This window comes from Rutidosis leptorrhynchoides, chromosome 4 (assembly GCF_046630445.1).
Source record: "Rutidosis leptorrhynchoides isolate AG116_Rl617_1_P2 chromosome 4, CSIRO_AGI_Rlap_v1, whole genome shotgun sequence".
Lineage (NCBI taxonomy): Eukaryota > Viridiplantae > Streptophyta > Magnoliopsida > Asterales > Asteraceae > Rutidosis > Rutidosis leptorrhynchoides.
This window is the reverse complement of record NC_092336.1, coordinates 263,068,368-263,070,673: the sequence shown is the minus strand read 5'-3', so window position 1 is coordinate 263,070,673 and position 2,306 is coordinate 263,068,368. Positions and strand designations below refer to the sequence as shown.

At 39.4% G+C, this 2,306-nt stretch overlaps 1 non-coding gene across 1 annotated transcript; it reads left to right on the top strand.

The window, feature by feature from the left end:
• The first annotated feature begins 1,007 nt into the window (after positions 1 to 1,007).
• Positions 1,008 to 1,114, top strand: LOC139846225 (small nucleolar RNA R71). The gene has a single exon (XR_011758955.1). It is a non-coding gene; the product is annotated as a small nucleolar RNA R71 (small nucleolar RNA).
• The last annotated feature ends 1,192 nt before the right edge of the window (positions 1,115 to 2,306 follow it).

Below are 2,306 nucleotides of genomic sequence, written 5' to 3'. Positions count from 1 at the left end.
ATAGTCCATAACCACAAAGTCAGTCGGAAAGAAAAAATTGTCGACCTTAACCATGACATTCTCAGCTATTCCCTTAGGATATCTAGTGGATTGGTCAGCTAGCTGGATGTTCATTTTGTTAGGGTTAAGGTTTCCAATTTTGAGTCTCTAGAACAGTGAGTAAGGCATGAGATTGATGCTGGCACCAAGGTCAGCAAGAGAATAGATAGTACCAGATTGGTAGATAGAACAGGGAAGGGTAAATCGTCCGATATCCCCTAGTTTTTCAGGAAGAGTATTTACGAGAATGGCTGAACAATCCGCGTTCAGCGGGACATTGGGTACTTCTGGTACCTTATCCTTGGTTGACAGGAGTTTCCTAAAATACTTCTTACTATGAGGATTTTTAGACACAGTGTCCAAAAATTTACCGTCAAGCTTGAAAGATTTCATCTTGTTATGTCTTTGCTTGAGACAGCCCATGAATTGAATGGGTGTTTTCCTAGTAGGTTTAGGTGATGACTCAATGACTACTACCGAACGGGTATTAGTTAGTTTCCTCTCCTTAGAAAAAACTGAAGGTTGGCTATGCCTTTGAGTCATTTTTAGGACAACCTAGAGAATCGAGACGTTGATTTAGCTGGCTTATTTGATTTTCAAGACTACTCAAGTGATTAGTCATGACTAAATCAGGATGTGGGTTAGTACAATTCTAGCATAATTGCACTTGAGACACATGTTGCGGGAGTTTCTTCAGCTCTCCGACTTCTTTGGTGAGGTTTTCTATTTGTTCCTTAAGAAATTTGATGGTTTTATTTTCGATAGGTTCGGAGGCGAAAAGTGATGTTGCTGATGAAATGTGCTCTTCCGTGTTCCAATCGTGATGGTGCATAGTCATCTCCTCGATCAATCTCGAGGCCTCGTCAGCAGTGAAGTTCATAAAGTTACCTTGAGAAACAGCATCAAGAGTCAACTTATTGTTCTGATTCAAACCTTTGTAGAAGGTCAAAATCCGATCAGAGCTCTCAAAACGGTGGTTCGGGCATCTTCGAAGCAAATGTTTGAATCTTTCCCATGCAGTGTAGAGTGATTCATCGTGCACTTGTTGAAAGTTTACGATATCATTTTTAAGTCTGATTTGTTTTGATAGGGGAAAGTACTTGATTAAGAAAGTTGTTGCCATTTCCTCCCATGAGGTGATAGAGTTGGGTTCTAACCCCTCGAACAAGGTTTTTGCATGAAGTGTTAAGGAATAGGGGAATATATACAGACGAACTACATCAGGTTCAACCCCGTTTTGCTTATATGAGTTGGATAAGGAGAGGAATCTTTCTAATGAGAGTTGGGATCGTCAATTGATAAGCCATGGAACTGGAAATGGTTGTGAATGAATTGTATGATGCTATGCTTAAGCACAAAAGACGCTTCGTTAACCTCTGGGTAGAGTATTGGTCCTCCTCGTCCTTCTAACGAGGGTTTGGTGATGTCAGCGAGAGTGATGCGTGCGGTCATCATCGAACTATCGGCATGTAAGTGTGGATCTCATTGGATGGGTACAATGTATGATATCGAATAGAAGAAAGGATGTGTCGAAAGAATTCTCAGCGGTCTAAGTAGGTTAAACCATCCTAAAGGTTCACTAATAAGGAATTCCATTTTAAACTTTAATTAATCTAAATTAAGCTAATATTATCGAACCTAACTACGGTAAACTAGTAACTTCTGACAAAGCTAGTCTTAGTCAAAAGGGTCTCTTAAAAACTAACTAATCTAAACAGGCTCCAAATCGTACTACCGCTCCCCGGCAGCGGCGCCAAAAATTTACTACCCCTGATATGCCTGAATCGGACGGTTTATTTATGCGAGGTCGTTAGGTCGCAAAACGTCAACTTAGGATACCAACAGAAGAAGTTGATTGTTTAATTTATATATGCTTGGCCTAAATCTATTTTTCCTTCATATGGTTTAGCAAGGGTAAATATGACCTAGGGTCGTTACTTGAGCGGTTGAATTTGAAGCGGAGCTTATTCAGATAATTTAATAATTAAGATTGGGTTTCTACACAATTTAGTATCCAAGACTAGTGGCCAGGTACACCTTATGTGGAGAAGCAGGATCCTTTTAGTCCCAATAAATTGGCGACTGTTCAGAAAATCCAACAACCAAGTCCAATCGGTTTATTCTAGACACCACTTTTATCCGGAATATCAAATTGTGTAAAGGCAATAGTTGGGTAGATTTGATTTATAATTGTATTTAAAATATTAAAGTAATATAATTAAAATAAGCTAGCTAGAATGCAACAGCTAAGGACAGAGAAGACGTGG